Source organism: Jaculus jaculus, chromosome 9, assembly GCF_020740685.1.
Source record: "Jaculus jaculus isolate mJacJac1 chromosome 9, mJacJac1.mat.Y.cur, whole genome shotgun sequence".
NCBI lineage: Eukaryota > Metazoa > Chordata > Mammalia > Rodentia > Dipodidae > Jaculus > Jaculus jaculus.
The window spans coordinates 104,790,156-104,813,925 of NC_059110.1; the positions used below are offsets into that span (position 1 = coordinate 104,790,156).

Sequence of the window (23,770 nt, forward strand, 5' to 3'; positions counted from 1 at the left end):
AATAACTTAGATTCACATTTCAATCCCCACTTACTAGCTATATGCTCTAAGACATTTTTTTTAAATCTTTTAAAGACTTAGTTCACCTGTCTTTGCAATACACAGAGCAGTTTTACTCAACAACTACTACTTTTGTACCATGAGCATTGTATGAGGCGCCAGAGATGCTGCAGGCAACATGAAGTGAGCATGCTCTGCTGCACACTCATGAATAAGGAATTTGGTATATCACAAGTTAGCTCAGATGTTTGCAGACCTGTTTTAGTATTGGAATCATGTGGGGAGAATTAAAAAGGGAGGGCTTCCTGGTGAAGGTGCTTGCTGCTTAAGCATGAAGAGCTAAGTTTGGATCTACTACATCTATGAAAAAGCTCGCTGGAGAGGAGGGCAAAAGGACATAGGTGACGTTGAGAGGAGGCTAAGGGGAGGAGAGAGTACAAGGATGGAAAGGCAATGGGAAAGAAGAGGAAGGAAAGGAAACAACACAAATTTATTGGAAAAATGTCATAAGGAAATGCAATTCTTTGTATGCTAATGAAAAAAATTTTTTAAATCTTTAAAAGTAAAACAAAGGGCTGGAGAGATGGTTTAGCAGTTAAGGCACTTGCCTGCAAAGCCAAAGGACCCGGGGTCAATTTCCCATGGCCCACATTAGTCAGATGCACAAGGTGGCGCATGTGTCTGGAGTTCATTTGCAGAAGCTAAAGGCCCTGGTGGACCCCATTCCCATACCTGGCCCCACCTTCAGAATCCTGAAAGTTATGCCACATTATATTAGAAAAAGCAAAAGAGATATCAAAGCATAATTTGACTCAGAGAGAACAATCTCTATAGAAAGCAGACTTTGGGCTGGAGAGATGGCTTAGCAGTTCAGGCATTTGCTTAGGAAGCCGAAGGACCTAGGCTCAATTCCCTGGCACCCATGTAAGCCAGATGCATATGGTGGTACATGCATCTGGGGTTTGTTTGCAGCAGCTGGAGGTCCTGGAGCACCCATTCTCTCTCTTTCTTTCTCTCTCTCTGTCTCTCTCTCCCTTCCTCTTTTAAATTAAAAAAAAGAAAGAAAGAAAGAAAGAAAGGAAACTTTGTTTCTTTATAGCCTTGAGTATCCCACCTGTGTTCTTCTATTTGTGAATTTTTTTGTTCAAATCTCAAGAAACACTGTGGTTTCTTTCATTTATGGGATATTGGTATCATATTGTAGTTCCATATATCTCCTGTGTTCTTTATCTACTATTCAACTTTCTTTATCTTTCATCACATTGATTTTAGTGAAGTGTGGTTTCTGGTGACCTGACTGCATTTTCCAATGCACATGAAAGTCTGTGAGATCATCGCCCATGGACTACAGGATATAGACACCCTGTGGTCATGAAGGAGTCACACTTTCTTGAACCTGGGAAGACTTTAATTAAACCACATAGAAAATGGCCATAGTATATAATATAAAGAAATGAACACCTTTCTCACAACATTCCAATGTCTAGAAAGAAAGGAAAGAATTGTTGTATAATCGAAAGATGGAAAATAATTTTAACTCAGTGACCCCTGACCCCAGCAAGGTAACATTAGTTGGGGTAGGGACAAGGAAAATTATTGGACAAAAGGAAAGTGAATCTTATTTTTACACTAGAAGTTAAGTTCATGCTTGTTTTGATGATTGGAAGGGGAATGTAGTCCTCATGTACAGATCAATATAAAAGTCTCCAAATAGACATGGGTTTCAAAGAGCAAAGAATTTGTGCTCTGAGTGGCATGTGTTAAGACACTAGAGATGAAAATTTAAAGGAGACATTCAGGTGCCTGGCTTTGTTAAGGCAAACGTGGAATTAAAACAGTAGAATGAAGTATTAAAAATAAAATAGCGTGATGTGGGCCTGGTAGTGCACACCTTTAATCTCAACACTTGGGAAGCTGCGGCAAAAATATTGTGCTTTCAAAGCCAGAGTGGGCTTCATAGAGAGACCTTGTTTAATAAAAATGGTAACAAAATTTCCTTGTTATCCTATAGCAACATGCAGTTACTCTGAATAGAAGAGATTTGAAGGCATTTTTAAAAGTTGGCATTGAGTAGAGATAAGTTTTCTAAGACAACCTGAGATTCCTGCTGTTTATTGTACTTTGATGTTCAACAGATACTTATAAAATCTGGAGTGATTTCATTTTCTTTTATTACCTGGGGTATGATCAATAGAAGAATTATATAAAGAAAGCAGTGTTTGGGCTCTGAGGTAGAAGTTAGGTTTTGAAAGATGGAAAGAGGCCTACAAATGAAGATATTTCCTTGACTGTGAGGCCACAGAGTGGAACTACCTCTTCTCTCAAAACTGATGTTTGAATGACATTTATTGAAGAAATTCCTTTCCTATTCAATAAAATTCAGTAAAAAACTAAATGAAGAGACAATAGGAAGAACAGATATTTTAAAATAGATTCATATATATCAATATCCCCAGCCTCCTCCCTCTCTCTCTCTCTCTCTCTCTCTCTCTCTCTCTCTCTCTCTCTTTATTTCACCTTCTCTCTGGAAGTATTATATGTAGTTTGACTATAAAATGTTCTTGACAGTCTCATGTATTAGATAAACACTTTCCTCATATTACCGAGATACTTGCACATCAATGTGTATTACAGTACTATTCACAATAGTTAAGTTATGCAAGGAACCCAGGTGTGTGGCAAAAGAGAAGCAGATAAAAAATGTGAGACATTCATATGCTGGGACTTTTTCCCCCACCATTAAGAAGAACAAAGCCATGTCCTTTGTGGATAATCATCTTGGAGTTCTTTATCTGGCTTCTCTTTCTGTTATGAATGATGAGCAAGTTGATCAATGATGTCACAGAGGGAGAAGGCTACCCCAACATCACAAAGAGTGAGTTGAAGAATACATGGAGACAAAAAAAAAAAAAAAATGTCTGTCCTGAATGTCCTGGGAACGTACCATATCCCATATCCTCTGGTCTGCCATGCAGAATTAATTAAGGCTCCTTCAGCCGCCCCTTGTCCAATCCCCAAACACAAGACTATCAGATATACCTTAAATAAGCACATATAGATTTGCCTTTCAAGGAGAGAGATGAGAGAGAGAGAGGGAGAGAGATAATAAAAGAGAAATCTATGGGGTTAGTGCTGAGGCAAAATGTTTTCATAGTAAACATGAAATATGTGTAGGAAATGATCACTCCCCCTTTCAAAGTAGCTGCACATTATACCAGTATATAAATTTATTCCAATAGAGTTGGCTCAACTTTTAAAGCTAAAACTTGATTCTACTTTCATAAAACCACTTTCAGAATTCCCTACAGCACATTCTCTGACAATTTTTTGTCATTTGAAGATAGATTGAAATTTTGGAAACAGTCACTCTGCCTTAATGGAGGCTTTATTGACACTGGAATTAAAGGATCCCGAGTGTGAATGTGCATGGAGCAGTTTATTGGAATAACAATCCAGATCAGGGGATTATCCCAGGATGGCTGCTGTCCCCACCCAAGGAGCAGCTGAAAAACACATGGTTCAGAGATTTAACTTACATAATAAATTTGATCTATTATGTTTTTTTCTGAAAAAAAAAAAAGAAAGAAAGACAATAAATGACATGGTTGGTTAAATTGTACAAAACAATTTGGCACCTAAATGTAAGAGGTCTCTTCTCATGTATAAGTTACAACCATCTCTAGGGTAAGGCTCAAAAAAGAATTCCCAGTTATTATCAAGGTGGAAATTAATACAGATATAAGCATTAACAAGACACGAATGGGTACTAACCTCCAGCAGCATCTGCTTTGAAAGGACTCTTAAATATTAGAATATATGTGTGCTCAAAATCTGTGCTGTACCGGCTCTTTGAGTCCCCTGATGCAGGCTCAGTGACGGGTGGTTCAGGGCAGAACTGCCTCTGAGGATGGTCTGAGGACCTCTGCAGACAGCTACAACTTGGACGGCAAGATGTGACTTGAGCAGTAGATTTTCAATCTACAAGTACAGTTCTTCCCTCAGGCTAAAAGGATGTCTCTACTTTTAGTCTCCTTCCAGGGACTCTCTCTCTCTCTCACACACACACATCTATTTGAGCAGACTGGATCAACCAGTGGAGGAGAACTGAGGCCACACCACCACAATCACAGCACAGCCTCCCATCATTCTGTTTCTCTAAGTGACCGAAGCTGATACTTTGGGACACAAGATTGCTTCACAATCAGTGAGACCATATCCCTAGGACCCTCAGATGCTCCAATAGAAGGAGTTACAGAGGTTAGAAAAGGGAACTTAAGATGTCTCTCTCTCTCTCTTACACACACACGCACGCACACACACACACACACACACTTTGGAGAATGCACAGTATGAGAATAAACCTGGCCAAAGTTTGAGTGCAGTTCCTCCAAGCAAGTAAATCAGACACTACAGTCAGCTATCACCTCACCGATGGTGAGTTCCCAGCAGCACAATGAGATTGACATCAGAGTTCAAAAACAAAGGATAGGACTGACTAGATTTGCTATAAATAACAAGACAGCATTCGTATGTAAAGTTCAGTGTACAATGGATTCTCTCTAATCTAGTGTCTGTGGGGATTTTGTTATTTTTTTTCCACCTCTGAGAGAAAGAAACTGAAATATAGAGGCACTTGGAGACTTTTCCAGTTAAACTTAACCAAAAAAAAAACGTTAGAGCTAAGACAGAAATCCAAAACTCTGGAGGCTAAACTCTTGGTCTATTTCCCTCCGGCAAGTACATCTGTTATCAGTGCTGTGACCCCACAGCCCCAGCTGTCCCTGTGGATGCTTCCTAGAGATAATGAAAGTCCCTGGTGAAATCATAGCCTCCACCTCAGCATTCGGTAGGTCATGTAAATTATCCCACTGAACTATTAAAATAGCAGACGAGAGTCTCCACCATGTTGAGTCTTGTGGGCCGCGTGGCCTCTGCCCCGGCCTCCGGGGCCTTGCGGGGACTGAGCCCTTCAGCGAGCCGCCCGGCAGCAGTGCATCCTGCCAGAGACTGTGCGGCTCAAACGTCGCCCCCGGCCGCATTGTGGAGGTCATCGGCGCCGTGGTGGACGTCCAGTTTGGAGAGGGATTGCCACCGATCCTAAATGCCTTGGAAGTGCAAGGCAGGGAGACCAGGCTGGTTTTGGAGGTGGCCCAACATTTGGGTGAGAGCACGGTAAGAACTATTGCTATGGATGGTACAGAAGGCTTGGTTAGAGGCCAGAAAGTACTAGATTCCGGAGCATCAATCAAAATTCCTGTTGGTCCTGAGACCTTCGGCAGAATCATGAATGTCATTGGGGAACCTATTGACGAGAGAGGTCCTATCAAATGCTGCTATTCATGCTGAGGCTCCTGAGTTCATAGAGATGAGTGTTGAGCAGGAAATTCTGGTCACTGGTATCAAGGTTGTGGATCTGCTAGCTCCGTATGCCAAGGGTGGCAAAATTGGGCTCTTTGGTGGTGCTGGAGTCAGCAAGACAGTACTGATCACGGAGTTGATCAACAATGTCGCCAAAGCCCATGGTGGTTATTCTGTGTTTGCTGGTGTCGGTGAGAGGACCGTGAGGGCAATGACTTATACCATGAAACGATTGAATCAGGTGTTATCAACTTAAAAGATGCTACATCTAAGGTAGCACTGGTGTATGGTCAGATGAATGAACCACCTTGTGCTTGTGCCCGGGTAGCTCTGACTGGACTGACTGTTGCTGAATACTTCAGAGACCAAGAAGGTCAAGATGTACTGCTGTTTATTGACAATATCTTCCGCTTCACCCAGGCTGGCTCAGAGGTGTCTGCCTTATGGGGTAGAATCCCTTCTGCTGTAGGTTACCAGCCAACTCTGGCCACTGACATGGGCACCATGCAGGAATGGATCACCACCACCAAGAAGGGATCTATCACTTCCGTGCAGGCTATCTGTGTGCCTGCTGATGACTTGACTGACCCTGCCCCAGCAAACACCTTTGCCCATTTGGATGCCACTACCGGGCTATCCCGTGCTATTGCAGAGTTGGGCATTTATCCAGCTGTGGATCCTCTGGACTCCACCTCTGGCATCATGGATCCCAACATTGTGGGCAGTGAGCATTACGATGTTGCCAGAGGGGTGCAAAAGATTCTGCAGGACTACAAATCCCTTCAGGACATCATTGCCATACTGGGTATGGATGAACTTTCTGAGGAAGATAAATTGACTGTGTCCCGGGCAAGGAAAATACAGCGCTTCTTGTCCCAGCCATTCCAGGTTGCTGAGGTCTTCACAGGTCACATGGGAAAGCTGGTGTCCCTGAAGGAGACCATTAAAGGATTCCAGCAGATTTTGGCTGGTGAATATGACCGTCTCCCAGAACAGGCCTTGCATATGGTGGGACCCATTGAAGAAGCTGTGGCAAAAGCTGACAAACTGGCTGAAGAGCATGCATCGTGAGGGTCCTCTTGTCAAACAAAGCACTCATCTGTACTGTTCCTTTCTTTCTTCGAGTCCTAAGAGCTACAGTTCTGTGTAGGCCCCACAAGACCCTTGATTGGACATGTTGTGTTCTGTCTGAAGAGTATTTAAATTTTCCAATAAAGTGTACATCCGTCAAAATAAAAAAAAATAGCAGACGACATAGATTATGACTCTTGCTTTCATATTAGAAATGAACAGAGAGGAGCTGGGCAGATGACTCAGTAGTTAAAGGTGCCTGCTTCCAAACCTACCTGCACAAGTTCAGTTCCCCGGTACGCACATGCTTCTGTGATCCCTACGGCAATGGGAGGCAAAACCAGGGGAATCAGAAAGCTTGCCAGACAGCTGAACTGGGGCGTTCCAAGCGGTTGCCTAAAACAACAAAGACCCTGCCTCAAGCAATCTGGAAGGGAAGAACAGACACCCTGAGTTCTCCACATGTGTGCCACAGCATACACATGCGTGTGTGCACATGTGTGCACACTCACACACATATATCATACATATACACATAATTTTAAGAAAGAAAGATGAAAAAAATGAAGTGAGGAGGTTAAGAATTTGTGCAAGGTCATAGGTCAAAACGCCAAGCCAGGTCTCTAATTCCAGGAACCACGTACATAAATTCTGTGTTTCCATAGTCAAGAGACACCCCCACCTACCCTCCTGACTTGCGCACACATACTATTTCGTGTACCAGAGAGGATCTCCACATATCCTTGTCCTCTCCTTTCATTGACTGCTTGTCATCATCTACACTTGTGGGAACAGAGGCAGACATTAAGAAGCAGGCATAGATATATGAACCTGAGATTTCCAGAGCCTCCCCACAAAAGGCAATCTTTTTCTTCACTTTCTCCATTGTGTAGCAAGTATTTTTTTTTTTCTCATTTTATTTCACCATGTTGCTGTATACCTGTCTGAGGGATCCATGGGTCTAATAAAACAGGCCCCAAACAATGCAGAAACCAAAGTCAGGCTAGAATGAAGTTGTAGGAAACACACTGCCTGTGGCTTCGAAAGAGTCCTTGAGCTGTTTATCTTCTTGGTTAAGTTTAGCACTTACTCCTCTTCATGAGACCTGGGTCCCTCGTGGCTTCTCTAATCAGTCATATTCTTTTCATCACAACACCAATGGGTCAAGATGTTCTCAGGACTCTGATGTTATAAGGAAACTCACTGCATGGCTTCCCTGAGTAGTTTTCTACTTCTCCTTCCCTGTCTTCCCTTAGGAAAAGAGCCACATCTTTTAGTAAGTCTTAAAATAAACAGTCTTCCCTGTGTGGTCCCATGTATTTGGAGTCTAGACTTTCCTAAGGGTCACTTAGGTTTGCAAAGAATCAGTCTAAAGTTATACCTAGAACAGAGTAACCTTGGAAGTCATAGATTTAGGGTACCAAACTTGTCCCTGAAAGTATTTCGCCCATTTCATTCGGGAAATACAGATGACACATTCTCCCTGATCATCACTCTACTATAGGTTATGTGACCTGTTCCCATTGTCTGTGTGTGTGTGTGTGTGTGTGTGTGTGTGTGTGTGTGTGTGTATGTGTGTGTGAGAGAGAGAGAGAGAGAGAGAGAGAGAGAGAGAGAGATAACTAACTCCAGACCTACATGCCACTTTGTATATCTGGCTTTACATGGGCAGGGAATCAAACATGAGGTGGCAGGCTTTGTAAGCAAATTCCTTTAACTACTGGACCATGTTCCCAAGTATCTTCTTGTCTCTACTATCCGTATAAGCACTTAGGAGCTGTTTGATTCAAAAGCACTGATTCTTCACTGGGGCCTGCAACATAACTGAAAGATAAAAGCCCAATTTCTCCACCTTCCTAGGGTGTCTGTTGTGTGTCTGTCTTTCTTTGAAAACACAGAGCTAAGTTCTTGCCCTTGGCCTTTCCTCTTAAATCATTTGTATCTCTGAAACAGCGGAACACAATAGGACTTGCCCACCCCTGGTGAAGGCAATCATCCACGAGAGTAAGGCTGCAGCCTGGATGAGAACCTGGTTCCCTCCAGGGGTAAAGACTTCCCTGGACCACCCTCACAGGATCAGAGCTATAACAAAGGTCACAGAGACAGCACTGAGACCAGGGCTCTTCATGATCCTCTTCCCCAGCATTTCCTCCATTGAAACCTAAATTTCATGTCAGTACCCCAAATACAGACTTAGGGTCTCATGCCCCCTTGATCAGTCCTTCCTCCACACATTGAGTAACTGTCATCTCTCCGCTTTTCACTTCTATGAGTATCTTTAGTTGGTGTAGTATGGATAGATGATAGAGCCTGGCTTATTTGGGGGCTGCTGGATAGATCACAGACTTTTACCCTAAGGCCTCAGATTATACCTTGAAAAGATGAAGGAAAAAAATCTCTCAGGTTCCTTGTAGCTTTCATGTTAGTAAGCTTATCGGTTGCTCATGAAGTGGGCGAGATTTGAATATAGTGACTGGATTACATGGGAACTATCTCAAGACTTTTTCCTAGAGAGACACATAAAATGTCTATCTACTCTACACAGAGTCACCAACTGATCGAAGGTAAGACTCCACACCCAAGTCCAGGTTCATACAGCAACAGGATTAGTGGGATTACTGACAGGATATGTGTGACCCTTGGCAGCACACCTCCAGGACATTTCTACCTCCAGCGTCCTCCATTCACCTTATAGCTAGCAGTCCAACTGAAGACTCCCTCAACCTCAGTCAATAACCTACTTCCTGTATACGTCAGCACCAACACAGAACTCTGATTTATTTCATACCAGGAGGAAGTAGCTCCACCACAGCACGTAAATTTATTTGTAGGGAGTGGCTGGAAACTGTAGAGAGGTTTAAGAAGCTAAAGTGATAAGAACACAGATTTCAGAGCCCCAGTATCTCCTCTTCTACTCCATTTTATCAGATTCCTCCTTTGTGAACTAGAGAAGCCACTGTGGGATGATATGAGGTGAATTTCAAGTACTGAATTCTCCCTTGGAATGTTGTTTGGTTTCTTCTCCTCCTCATTTCCTCACTCTCATCTCAGTTCAGGCTCTCATCAGTCTATTTCTATGTTCATATAACTCAAACATACAGCTAAAGCTCTCCCCGACTCCATTTCTTACAACTCTGACTCCTTTTGTACCCTTTTCAACACCGTCAGAGCTCCCTCCCCTCTGTCATGCAACTTCTATTAAAATTTCAGGGCTGGAGAGATGGATTAGCGGTTATGCGCTTGCATGTGAAGCCTAAGGACTCCTGTTCCAGGCTCCATTCCCCAGGACCCACTCGAACAAGTCCTCTTTCTCACCCTGGGAAGAGAGTTGCAACATGGCATGTGCATCTGTAAGTAATGCCAGTGCACCCATGGCATTGGTAAACAGAGCCAGGAGATCCTGAAGCTCACAAGCACAGCTTCAAAAGAGACCCTGACTCAATCAATATTGGAAACACTTGAGAAACATCCAGAAGGTTGTCCTCTGACCTCCCCATATATACCATAGCAAACACATGCCTATCCACACAAATCATCCACATACACGTGTATATACATGTACAAATAAAATAATACAAAATAGAAATAAGTATATGTGAAATGAAGATGGGAATGTATGGGGGTGGGAGACCAGGGAAAATCATAGGGTTCGTTTTGAGTCAGTGGACTCAGGTATGCCACATATTGAGCACACCCATCTCTTAAGAGAGTACTGTAAGTAAGATAGTATAATTCTCATAGAAGAAAAGGGGACTGAGTGAAGTTAAGACTTTTAGCCTGGGCTACATGAGTAGTAAAGGCAGAGGCACTGCCTGGAAAAATATTTGAAAATATTTATCCAGCAAACAGCTTATGTCTAAAATATACAAAGAGACTTAAACTCAACAATTCAAAAAAATAAAAATAAAATAAAGACATCACAGTTAAAAATTGGCAAAAGTTTCAGACATGGTGATACACACCTTTAATCCCAGCACTTGGGAGGCAGAGGAAGGATGATATTCATGAGTTTGAGGCCAGCCTAAGACTACACAGTGAATTCCAGTTCAGCATCAGCTAGAGTGAGACCCTACCTCAAAAAAACCAAAAAGGGTGTTGCAGCAAATAATACCATATAACACTTAAACTCATGCTTCAACAGAAAAGACATATAGATGTCAAATAAACATATGAAAAGATGCCCTACTTGGTATCTCAGGGGACTGCAAGTATAAACAGATGACCTGCTACCACATCGTTATTAGAATGCTAAAAGCCAGAATAAAACAATAGCATATATGGACAAGATGATGGATGACAACAAACTCTCTACAGCAGTAGGAAATGATGTAGCCATATTGGAAGATCCAGTCTTGTCAAACACGCACAAAATGTGTGTCCACAGATGCTTACACAAACTTTGTTCATAAGTTCACAATCTTAGAAGCATCCAATAGTGCCTTAGCAGACAGAATAAACAGATTGTAATAGTACAATGGTATGTTCTTCAGTGATAACAAATGAGCTTTCAAGCCATGAAAAAGTATGAAGGAAACATAAATGCAAATTGCTATGTGATAGATAACATTGAAGGCTAGGCATGGTGGCACACACCGTAAATCCCAGCACTTGGAAGGCATAGATAGGAGAATTACTGTGAGTTTGAGGTAGCCTGCGACTACAGAGTAAATGCCACATTAGCCTGTGCTAGAATAAGACCCTACCTTGGTGGGGGGAAAAGATAATACTGAAAATGACTTACAAGATAATTTTAACTATATGACATTCTGGAAAGGGTGAAACCATAGAGATGGCAAAATGATCTTAGCTGCCAAGAGTTTGGAGCCACGAGGGGGTGCCAGTAAATGGGTTACAGAGTCTGCTTAGGGAAGGGGAGATTCTGCATGATGCTGTAAAGTTCAGCAGATAACATTATGCATTTGTTGAAGCCTAGAGAGCTGTAGGATATAGAAAGGTAACACTAATATGAACTAGACTTTAGTTAATAATTTTACACCCCAAGCTGGAGAGATGGCTGGGAGGCTTCCTTTGTGAGCATGGCATAAGGGCCTCTGGGAGACTGGCACTGCCCAAGTGCAAATCTCCAGATCCCACAAAAAACAGCTGAGTGTGGCAACACATGCCTGCAACCCCATTCCCACAGGGGAACAGAGACCCAAGAATTTATGGGCTCCAAAGGCTCTGGAAACAGTTAAAACAAAGAGAGATTCTTGCTCACAAAGACTAGATGGAAGACTTATGGAGCTATATATCCAATGTCCTGCTCCAGCTACCACAGAAGAGCACACGGGGTGACCCATAGGCACATAATCTGCATGCACCAGCATCACCACCTCCCACACACATGCACTCACACATACAAGTGGGAAATAAAAATAATAAATAAATTTGCATTCACATTTGTTTGTCAGTTTTATCAAGCGGACCACACTCATCCCAAAAAGTATTAAATATATGCAACACTGTGTTGGGGATAGGAAAGAAATATATGGGATATCTGAATTTTCTTCTGTCCATTTTTTTTTCTATAAACCTACAAATACTTTTAAGAAAATTAAATCTTTTTGAAAGGTCAGATGTGGGAGGTGGGGCATAATTGAAGAAAGGAAGTCATGGACATGTGTCCTGGAAACACATACATTGTACCCATCCCTTCCCCTTTCTCTCTCTCTCTCTCTCTCTCCCTCTCTTCCTAGCAGTCATAAAGTGGGCAGCTCTGTTGCACCACAGGTTCCTGCCTCACCACACCCTGAAGCAACTGAGCCAAGCGAACATGGATGCAGGTCACGGGAACTATCATACATCCGTTGACGGACTTGAAAGCAGTTTTTACGACTATATGCTGAAAGCATGGTTAATGACAGATAAAATGTACTTTGAGGTAAAAGGATGCTGCTGAGGCTATAGAAAAGTGTCATATTAAGAAATTCCATGTAGGCCTTATTTTTAGTGAAGAATGGAAGAATGGGCACTTTGAAAAGATGAAGGGACATTGAGCATGCTTTTCTGTGAGAGTCTCTGCTTGTACTAGGAAAAGATGGTTCTAGAGAGGATGGGGATGGACATTATAGCTATATGTAGAAATTACACGGACATCTCCCGTGTTATAGGACACAACCAAACTGTTCAAGTTTAATGGTACAGTCTGTGGCCATCCCGTGGGATAAACATAGCCATACCTTCTTTCCATAGTAGAAAACATCTGGGAACAGAGATTATTTCAGGCAATAAAGCTGACCCACTTCTTCCTGATCAGTGTGACATCTGAAAGGAGAAAGTGGAGAACAACTCCGCAGACCCAACTGAGGGCCCTAGACAGATGAGACAGATCTCCCATAGCCCAATCAAACTATTTCCTTTGTTTTCCAACTTATAAAACCCCAAATAAGACTCCCATTTTAAAGAACTTGTCTGCTACAGAGTGCATGTTATCTTTGCTTCTCTTACTTTTCAATGAGCAGCTTGTTCAGACCCCCTCTGCTGATGGAGAACGCCTTTGTTCTTTCTCTTTCTTCAGTAAAACCGCTTGTCTTTTGTCTGATTTTGTAATTCTTTACGTGTAAGCCAAGGAACTCAGCTCAAGATATAAAAAAGTTAACATCTTGTAACATTAAAATAATTGTATCTACTGTCTTTTTAAAAAATTTATGGAGGACTTTAATATATGAACTTGCTGTATACCCATCTCTTTTGTACCCTCGTTCTGTCTGGTTTTCTTCATTGATGACTGTTCGCCTTTAGATCACTTGGTGTTTAGCAGAGGCTCATCCTCTGCTGATGTTACATCACAAACTCTGCTGCTTGATGAACACAGCTCCAGAAGGACCAGCCTTGCCTGTGTTTTAGTTCACATGACCCCAAACAGAAGTGGTCTGGAAAGGTAGTACTTGATGACACCCTATTAAGCCATTATGCAAGGGTGAATGGCTTTCCTACAAGACTTGTCAAACTGTGTGTGTACAAATTATATATATAAATTTTCGAGGCAAGTCCAAGACACTGGCCTTTTTCTTTTTTTGTTTTTGAGTCAGAACACGAGAGGATTGGCATATCAGGGCCTCTAGCCACCGTAACCGAACCCCAGATGCATGTGCTACCTTGGGCTCACGTGCAACATTGCACATGTGTCATTTTGTGCGTCTGCCTTATGTGGGATCTGGGGAGTTGAACATGACTCCTCGGGCTTCACAGGCAAGCACCATAACTGGTCAGCCATCTCTCCAGCCCTTGAAATTATTTTTTATATCAGAACCAAAGATGTTCGGATACATGATAGTGATCTGATGTTCTGTGATTATTAGTGAGATGGTCACATTAAAAATAATGACTATTATTTCTGTATGGTTTGATCAAGCTAGGAACACATAGAACTTTGTAGGAATTAGAGATGGCTTTAGCAACCAAATATTACATAGTATTTATATTTTTTTCTCTCCATTAATAGTGAAATAAATTAAGACAAATATAAACAGAAAATCATAAGTAGTATGGATAGAACAAGAATCCAGGTCTATCTGATGAGCATCTGTCCTGCAGGAAGACAAGAAAAGACCACTTGAACTTCAGGCAGATGAAAGTTAAGTTTTTTTTTTTCCTGGGTGGGTGATGGAGGGGAAGTGAGAGCATCTCAGTCTTTCTCTGAAAGTTTTTGCCTTTTAGAAAAGACATTTCCTCTGAAGCAATAGTGATGTAAACAGTAAGTGAGCAGCTCTGAAATAAATCTCAACAAGAAATAAAGGATCAATTCTACAAATCCTCCCAGAAACAGAAGTGGAACACGTACTAACTCACTTGATAAAGATGCCATCTCCCCAACCTCAAAGTCACAGGCATTAAGAGACAAAGAAATCTCAAAGAGGAGCCTGGTGACTGTAGGGAGTGAGTGCGGCCTTTCCCGCTTCCCCTCCACACGCTCCTACACCGCTCAGAATGACTAATGGTGTCGACCTCCGACAACATAAATCCAGTCACCAACAAAAAGGCCAGGAGTTACAGCAATAGTGACAGCGCCAAGAAAACCTGCTAGTCCTCAATTGGTGAGGGCAAAGGATTGATATGAAAGTCACAAGCCTCTTGTTCCAGCAGACCAAGGTCACCATCGCTAAAGCACAGGCCTCACCTCCAAACAGCTGGAAAGAGCACTCCTTAGTGCTTTCTCCAGGGAAGACATTGCGTTCGTGGAATGATGAGGCTGTGTCTGTGGCTGAACTTCCTGAGCCCCGTCAGTTATACAGGCCACTTGCTTCTTCTTGGAGAGGTTGGCATTGTTCTTCAGAATGCTTCTAATGCCAATAGACTATGAAGAAATTAAAGTGGAGGAAAAAAAATAGAATTATTGTTCCCCGTTAATTTGGTAATTTCTAAAGAACTCCTAATACAATATGAAACATTCTAGATGTCAAGAGAGTTTCACTGTTCAGTCGCACTTTCCAGTGCTGTGGCTCAGAGTAGTCTTCAGGTCCTTCTGAAATTCCATTGCTGGACGTCACAGTTTTGATTTACTGCAGAGTATTCCTTGTTCCAAATGCATGGGGCCAGAAAAGTTTCAAACCTTAGACTTTTCTAAATAGATCTTGGAATATTTTCACATACATAGTAAAGTACTATAGTAGGGCCCCAAGTGGAAAACCAAATTTATGTTTCACATGAAACATATGCATCTTCTATAAATACCCTAACAATAATTTTATACAACATTTTTTTGTGTGTCTGTTTATACTGTTACCCATTACAAGGGGCCAAGTATTGAATTTTGCATATGGGCCATCAGTATCACCATAAAGTAGTTTCAGACTGTCTACCAGTGGGGATTTCTGACTTTTTAGTGACGCTGTGCATGTATTTGTCTTTTGTTTTCTATTTTGCTTATTTCCACTTGGAACATTAATTTTTTTAATATTTTATCTATTTGAGAGAGTGATATAAAAGAGAGAGAGAGAGAGAGAGAGAGAGAGAGAGAGAGAATGGCCATACCAGGGCCATTAGCTACTGCAAACAAAACTCTGGACATACGTACCACGATGTGCAACTGGCACATTAATTTTTGAGTACATGTCACACAAGATGCTCAGCTTTCCCATCTTCTGCCACCATATAAGGCCTTTCCCAGCCATGATGACCTGGGTCACAGACCCTGGGGGGCCTATGTTCCAAGTCCTCCAGCTGCAGAACCTGGGTCTTTACACCCAGGACATAGTAGAACAACTTGTCTCCTTGCCTTCTATCACTGGGGATGTGTCTCCCACAGCCCCATCTCTAAGGCTCACCAAGACCCATCTGACGCCACTGATAACTGAAGATATTCTTGACTATGAGATTTGTCTTTCTTTTATTTTATTTTTTTTTTTCCAGTCAACAAGCTCACAGCACATCATAACCCTGGGCGAATGTGTTGGCTATTGTCACCTAGAACACCTGCCTAGCCATGTGAACAAGTGACGCATGATTGAGGTTTGCATGGCCCCTCACCATGCAGCCCCTTCTACCACAAACAACAAATAAGGACTTCAGTGGGTGAGTCCAGGATAGATCATTTGCTTGGGAAACCCTGTGAGCCAGCTATATGTGTCTGCTCTCTGAAGCAGGGAGTGGTTACAAAGGCAATGACACAATAGTGCCCTCTAGTGGCCACCAAACTGTGTCCCAGACACTGATTGAATTCAGAATCCTTTTTTTTTCTCTCTCTCTTTCTTTCTTTTTATTTTTTCCTGCTTATGCATCTTTGTGCTACTTTTTTTATGTATTTATTTATTTATTTATTTTGGTTTTTATTTTTATTTATTTATTTGAAAGTGACAGAGAGAGATAGAGGCAGAGAGAGAGACAGAGAGAGACAGAGAGGGAGAGAGAGAATGGGCGCGCCAGGGCTTCCAGCCACTGCAAACGAACTCCAGACGCATGCGCCCCCTTGTGCATCTGGCTAACGTGGGTCCTGGGGAATGGAGCCTCGAACTGGGGTCCTTAGGCATCACAGGCAAGTGCTTAACCGCTAAGCCATCTCTCCAGCCCTTTGTGCTACTTTTAATAACAAGCATTAGGAATGGAGAGATGGCTTAGCAATTAGGGCTCTTACCTGCAAGCCCTAGGGACTCAGGTTTGATTCCCCAATACCCACATAAGTCAGATGCACAAGGTGGAATCTATGTGTCTGGAGTTCCTTTGTAGTGGCTGAAGGCCCTGAAGGGCACCCATTTTTTCTCTCTCTTTCTCTTCATCCTTATCTCTCTCCCTCACTCTCTCTCAAATAGATAAAATATTTGAAAAGGTATTAGCTATACAAAGTAAAATAACTTAATATATTTCAAATCACAAATATAATTATTCTTCTCTCTCCCTTTCCCCCTCCTATATCCCTTAAAGACCTTCTTTTACCTTAGATCTTTTCCTCCTGTCATTGCACACTTTTGATATGTGATTCCTTTTTTTGTGACACTGTCTTATTTTGCTTAACACAATACTCTCAGGTTTTATTAAATTTATTTTGAAAGAACAGAATTATTTATTTATGAGTGAATGAAATTCCTTGCATATCTATACCATATTTTAAAATTAAATTTATTCTATTAATGGCACCAAGGCATAAGATGGCTAGTTTGAATAAAGCAGTAGTGGATAAGTATGCATATATCTCTATGTAAACTGATATTGTTACTTTTGGTATATTGCCACGAGTGCTATAGCTGAATCATGTGGAATTTTACTTTTATTTATTCATGTTAGGAAACTTCAAGCTTGAGATTTCCATAGTGATTAGAGCAATTTGCATTCCCACAAGCAATGAACAAGAGCCCCTCCACTCAGTCGCCAATATTTCTTGTTTGTTTCCCTGATGATAGACATTCTGCTGGCATGACAATGGATCTCATGGCTATTTTGATTTACATTTCACCAATGGCTAAAGACATTGTACACTTTTCATGATTTATCACTTGTAGTACCTCTTCATCTGAAAAGTCTCTGTCCTATCTTCTGGTATTTAGTATTTTGAGTTCTTTACGTATTCTGAATATGATCCACTACCTGAGGAGATGCTGGCAAAGATGAGCTAACAATTCTGTGGGCTGGCTCTCCACTCTGTCAGTTCTTCAGTTTGTGTAGGACTTTACAGCCCCCTTTGCTCTCACTCTTCAGTCCTGAGCTATTCTAATCTGATTCAGAAAGTCACTGCATTTCCTCTGCATTTGCAAGCAATTTGAAAATGCCAAGACATGCACTAAGAACTTTGATCCAAGTCATTGCCCATGCCTAAACCTTAATGTGTCTCCTCTGTGTTACTCTAGCCGCTTCAAGTCTTCCACTAAGGTCTTTGATCCACTTTCTTTCATTGATTTATAACACAGGGCAATAGATAGGGACTTAGTTTGTCTTCTACATGTGGTATTACACCATGAGTAAAGAGGCTACTTTTTGCAATGTGTCTTTTTAATATTTCATTGATTTATTTATTTATGAGAGACAGACAGGGAAAGAGGCGGAAAGAGAGAGAATGGGCATGCCAGGGCCTCTTGCCACTGCAAATGAACTCCAGATGCATACACCACCTTGGGCATCTGGCTTATGTGGGTGCTGAGGAATTGAATCTGGGGTTCACAGGCAAGCGTCTTAATGGCTAAGCAATCTCTCCAGCCCTCAATGTATATTTTTGACATCTATACCAAGAATCAGATATCTACAGTTGTTTGTGCCTATTTCTGTATATTCTATTCTATTCCATTACTCTGTGAGTCTATTTTTGTGCCTAGAGGTACTGTTTTTGTTACCATGGTTCTGTTGTATAGTTTGGAGTCAAGTATGGTATTACCTCTAGCTTTGTTCTTGTTGCTCTAGGTTGCTTTGGTTATTGAGCCTTTTGTATTTCTGTATGGATTTTTAGAACATTTTTCTATTTCTGTGAAGAATATCATTGGAATTTTTATGGGAATAGCATTTAATTTATGGATCAGTTTAGGTAATGCAGCAAACTGACAACTAATTCAACCAATCTTATAACATGGCCATACTTCCCATTTCCATTTCTAGTGTCCTCAAAACTTTGTTTCTTAGGTGCTTCATATTTCTCATTATAAAGGCCTATAACATTTTTGTTACATTTATGTCTTTTTTCTTTCCATTTTGGCTATTGTGAATGGGAACTGGTTGTTTTTTGTTTTTTTTTTTTTTGTTGTTGTTGTTGTTTTTACTTTAATTGCACTATGTCTGCTAATGGTGTTAAAAGTAACTACTCAAGGGCTGGAGAGATGGCGTAGCAGTTAAGTGCTTGCCTGACAGGCCTAAGGACCCCGGTTCGAGGCTCGATTCCCCAGGACTCATGTTAGCCAGATGCACAAGGGGCACACGCATCTGGAGTTCCTTTGCAGTGGCTGGAGGCCCTGGTGTGCCCATTCTCTATCTATCTATCTGCCTTTTTCTCTCTCTACTGGTTGCTCTAATATAAATAAATAAAATTTAAAAAAAAAATAAATAAAAAACTATTCAATTTTTTTTTACATGTTCATTTTGTATTTTGTTACTTTGCTAAAATTGCCAAAAGATTTAAATCTTTTGGTAGAGTCCTTCAGGTCTTTTAAATAGAGGATTATATAATCTGCAAACAAGAATGAGATAAAATAGAAAATGTCTCCTCTTGGTTTATCTGATGAAAACAAGAGTCTACCAATTTTCTAATGTTCTTTTGAATAACAATATGAGCTAAGGCCTCAGTAGAGTCACCATCCATGAATTCTACGTTGATTCTGAAAGGTTTGAAACCTAGAATTGGAGAGAGGTGCACATTTTAATTTAATTAAATTAATTTAATTCATTTTGTATATCAGAGAGTGACAAGAGACAAGTGGGGTAAAACTTTCCACATCCACCCTTACCAGAGGCTGTATGTCATTCCCTTCTACAATATCCTTGTTATCTGCAAGGGTCTGTCAGTCAGGAATGTGCTACTTTAAATAAACCTGATCTAGGGCTGGAGAGATGACATAGCAGTTAAGGCAGTTGTCTGCAAAACCAAAAAAGACCCAGGTTCTATTTCACAGTACCCACATAAAGCCAGATCCAAATATGTAAGGCATGCATCTGGAGTATGTTTGCAAAGGTATATAATAAAATATTAAAAAATAAAAAATAGATCTAATCTCTAGGCTTGTGTTTCATCTGGATACTTCTTGATGGCCACTGAATATCACTCCCAGGCCCACACTAACAACCAAGTACTTGAGATCTCTATGCAGAATTCCTATAGTGTATCTAGGCATGCACACAGCATTTCACCTGAACAGAATAAGGAAGAGCAGCATTTCTTAGGAATCCTCACTCATCAGTCTAGGATTCCCCACATTTTTTAATACGTGCGCGTGCATGTGTGCATGTGTGTGTGTGTATCTATTCTTCACTTTCTAGAAACTTCCAATGTATTCAAATGTATAAAGACTTACTTCTATCTCAGGTCACATTATGCTGGTACATTATGATAAAACTCTACCTTACAAACTTTAGGCATGCCTCCTTCTCATTGCTATCCTCTTATATGAAAGCAGATCCAAGTTTTCTTGATACAGAATATCTATCCTAATTCTTATTACTATGGGTCTCTAATTATATTGACAACTTAGCTCCTGACATTGAAATTATAGGTCATAGTGAAGAAAATTGCAATACATTCAAAAGATAGATAAAATAGAACTGGCCATCATGATTTTACTAATAGTATGTATTATGAAGACTTTGAAGGTTAAATTAGCTAGCACATCACTATATACTTTGAGAAAATATTGACTGATCATTTCAGAACTCAACTGTGGCTCTTTCCTGCCAAAATATTGAACATCTGTACATATTTTCTGTCTTTTTTAATGCTTTTTCTAATGTCAAATAAGGAAAGTGGGCTGTAAGAAAGAATGTTTGAGTGATTAATGTTTCAGTTTTTCTAGTTTTCAAGGATAGTATTAAAACAGAAAGTGGTCCCTCCAAACCAAAGTCATAGGCAGCACCTATATTCCTCTTGGAACTGGCTGAGGCTCTATGCTTGCTCTTTTAGTGTGGTGCTCTCCACTCATCTAATAGTCCCGGTGCCAGTTGCCTTCACTGAAAGCAAGAAGGAAAATATCTGTCTCTGTCATGTTGTCAGAAACAGCGAGGGGAAAGACTGATAGTCACACTTTGTGGATAGAAAGACAGGGATTTCCGTCACCAGGTTTTCTTCTGAAGTCAAACAAGACTAGGATAGATGACATCGCTTAGAGATTTGCTATATCTCAATGAACAACGCAGGTCCTATCATAGAAACGAAGGAAAGGCAGCCCAAGTGGTTCAAAGTTTTCTTACAAGGGCAATAGCTATAACAAAGTGCCAAATAGCAATCAGAAGAGAGTCCCAAGGAGCAAATTCCCTTCCGTCAACACTGCTGAACCAAAGCAGTAGATCTCTGCAAAGTTGAGAGCTGATGAATAGCCAAGGTGGCTGCAGGCTTGTAGAACTTCTCAAAGCCGTGTCTTTTTTTTTTTTTTTTCTTTTTTGAGGAACATTTTCTCCAATTTATTTTTTTAGTTGACAGATATAATTATGTGCATTTAACATGTATAGCATATCTTGCAGTACACTGTATAATGGTTACATCTAGCTTGTTGACAAATGCATTACCTCACAGACTTGCCATTTTTTTGTTGAAATCTTTTTGGTTGTTGTTAGACTTATTTATTATTTGTATTATTAAAAATAACATATTTTATATGAATACATGTTTTGATGTCCTTTTATCCCTCATACCTGTCCCCCTTCTTCTGGGACCCTCCTCAGTGGGGTTGCAGGTATTCCCTATGGAGTTGTGGGTTGCATGCTGTGGGAGCAGTAGTCAGCATTTGGGGGAGGGACGGAGGGAATGCCTCTGGGCAGTAGCTCTCAACCTGTGGCTCTTAGTATCTTTTTGCCCACCTCTTCCATAAAATTCCCTTAGCCATGGTGGGTGAATTTTAAGTCTACTTCAGTGGTGAGCTCTTAGGAGCCTCTGGATCTCTGCTTTGGTAAGTGTGAGTATCCTCAGGGTCTGTCTCCTTCACCCTGGCACTGATTATCAGGTTCAGCATGGAAGCAGCACTCTTGCTTGTCTCTCCAATTTCTGTGGTTTCAACTGTGGCTGCAGTTTATCTCCTTGCTCTCCTCCTTCTGAAATACAAATGATTCTCCAATGGAGAGTGAATTCAGCATCGTTTAAATGGGGTAATCACTATTAATTTAGGGAGAATTTGATGTATGTAACCTCTCTTTTACACAAAGACGAGCAGGAGTTTGACACTGAAGAGCATAATATTTGTCTCCATAGGATGCTGATCTGGTTCCTAGTTCCAGATATGAGTTCCTTTACACTGAGCAGATCCCTTAGCCAATCAGAAAGCTACTGGTTATCCACCAAGGCTGTGTGCCGCTATTGCACTGGTGTGTACATCCTGTCAAGATGTTTGCTTCTGAGTAGCTTAGACCTCTGATTGCTCAGATCATTGTTGGTCACGTTCTCTCAGTAGCTCATGTAGCCCTTTCCAGCAAAAGACAGGCTAAGGGCCTGGGGACTGGCTGTGTCAGGATTCCAGCCAGTCTCTCTGTGTTCTGTGTTAGCAGCATATGGTGCCTTCAGCAACAGTCTTCCCTTTTGCCTCAGGCGGTTAATCAGGTGCTTTGACAGAAACCTGTCTTGTGTGGGTATCTTGTGGGTCTCTCCCATCAATATCTCATTGTGAATAGCGACCAATTTCTGGTATTGTGAGTTACAGGCCAGAGACATATATACTTTTTCAAGCTTAGTCTTACACTCACCTTCTCCAGGGCACTTCTTTTCAAGTGCTCCCCCCTTATTCCTTTTGAGGGTTATATCTTTTAGTCTATCTCCAAGAATAAAGGTTTCTATGGTACCAGTTCAATTTGGACTTAGATTTTGTTTGTTTTTCCCCTCCCTCATCTTCCCCTCCCCTGGGACCCCTCAGTGCTGACTGTCTGGGCCTTGAGTAACTTATCAGGTATGTCAGCAACTCAAGCTAGTCCAGTTTAAGAACCACAGACAAGTGAAACTATGTGGCATTTGTCTTTCTGTGATTTTGTGAATTTGCTGAGTGTGATCTGTTGCAAGCCTGTCCATTTTTCTACAGACCTCATTGTATCATTTTTTTCTTACCACAAGTTAATGATCCATGCATCCAATGTTGGGGAGCTGTGTTGATTCCAGTTCTTAGCTATAATGAATTGAGAATTTATAAACAGGTTTGAGCAAGTATCTCTGTAGTGAAGCATGGAGCATTTAGGCTAAATGCCTAGGAAAGGAAAAGCTGGGTCTGTTGGTAGTTCTATATTCAGCCTTTTCAAGAATTGCCATATTGATTTTCACAGTGGTTGTACAAGTTTACATTCCCACCAACAGTGGATGAAGGATCATCTTTCCCCACATCCTTTACAATATTTGTCACTGTTAGATTTTTTTTTTTTTTTAATGATTGCCATCCTTCCTGGTGTAAGGGAGAATCTCATAGTTGTTTTGTAATGGTTAGAGATGTTGAACATTTTCTTATGTGTGTGTTAGCCATTTGTATTTCTCCCTCTGAGAATTCCCTATTCAGTTCTCTGCCCATTTTTGGAGTGGGTTGCTTCATTTTATTATTGTTTAGTTTTTTTTGTGTTCTTTGTAGATTCTAGATATTAGACTTCTGTCAGTTGTATAGCTGGGGAACAATTTCTCCTATTCAGTGAGTGATCTTTTGGCTCTGCTTATAGTATATTTATCTGTGGGCAAGCTTTTTGGCTTCATGAGATACCATTGCTTGAGTGGTTGTTTAATTTCTTGGGCAATTTGGATTTTGTTTAGGAAGGCTTCCCCCACCCCTATATTGTAGAGACTTCCTCCTATTTTTTTTTTTCTTTCTTGCAGTAGGAGAAGAGTTTTAATTCATTTTCATGTGATGTATTGGGGTTTTAAATCCATTTGGACTTGATTTTTGTTTATGGTGAGATAAGTGGGTCTAGTTTCATTTAACTACATTTGGCTATCCAATTTGTACCAGTACCATTTGTTGAAGATGCTGTGTTTTCCCCCAGTCTATGTTATTGGCAACTTTGTCAACGACAAAGTAGCTTTAGTTACTTGACCTCAGGTCCAAGTCATCAATTCTGTTCCATTAGTCTGAATTTCTATTTTTATGCCAGTACCATGCAGGGTTTTTGATTGCTTGTTTGTTTTTGTTTTCTGTATTTTTACTATGGATTTGTAATATAGCTTTAAATTGCGTATGGTGATACCTCTGCAAGTGTTTCTTTTGCTGAGGATATATTTGGAATATCCAAGGTCTGTTCCCATTCCACATGAATTTTGAGA

General features: G+C 40.9%; 1 pseudogene; it reads left to right on the forward strand.

Moving 5' to 3' along the window:
• Positions 1 to 4,903: 4,903 nt before the first annotated feature.
• Positions 4,904 to 6,591, forward strand: LOC101605311 (annotated as a pseudogene).
• The last annotated feature ends 17,179 nt before the right edge of the window (positions 6,592 to 23,770 follow it).